The sequence below is a fragment of the Petaurus breviceps genome, unplaced genomic scaffold (genome assembly GCF_028583685.1).
Source record: "Petaurus breviceps papuanus isolate PSGF00001 unplaced genomic scaffold, PetGlider_PUasm1.0 454, whole genome shotgun sequence".
Lineage (NCBI taxonomy): Eukaryota > Metazoa > Chordata > Mammalia > Diprotodontia > Petauridae > Petaurus > Petaurus breviceps.
The window spans coordinates 2,585,713-2,585,941 of record NW_027186342.1 but is presented as its reverse complement, the minus strand read 5'-3'; the positions used below and the strand labels follow the sequence as shown (position 1 = coordinate 2,585,941).

General features: G+C 49.3%; 1 protein-coding gene and 1 long non-coding RNA gene across 2 annotated transcripts in view; both read right to left on the bottom strand.

Annotated features, from left to right (window-relative positions):
• The window catches only part of LOC138171669 (uncharacterized), a 201,875-nt gene that overhangs the window by 105,210 nt on the left and 96,436 nt on the right, over nt 1-229 (bottom strand). The window lies entirely within an intron of this gene.
• The window catches only part of HOXC5 (homeobox C5), an 85,711-nt gene that overhangs the window by 31,978 nt on the left and 53,504 nt on the right, over nt 1-229 (bottom strand). The gene's annotated exons all lie outside the window — the stretch shown is intronic.

Here is a 229-nt window from a genome sequence, read left to right as displayed (position 1 = left end):
CTCTCTCTCTCTCTCTCTCTCTCTCTCTCTCTCTCTCTCTCTCTCTCAAACAAAAATCACAACGCTGCCTCATCACAACCATAACCGAACAACAGCTTTGGCAGCCTCCTCTCACTGCACCCCAAAGTCTTCTTGGCAAAGGCAATTGGACCGTTGTGACCCAAGATCTAGGCTTCTTCCCTACACACACACACACACACACACACACACACACACACACACACACACA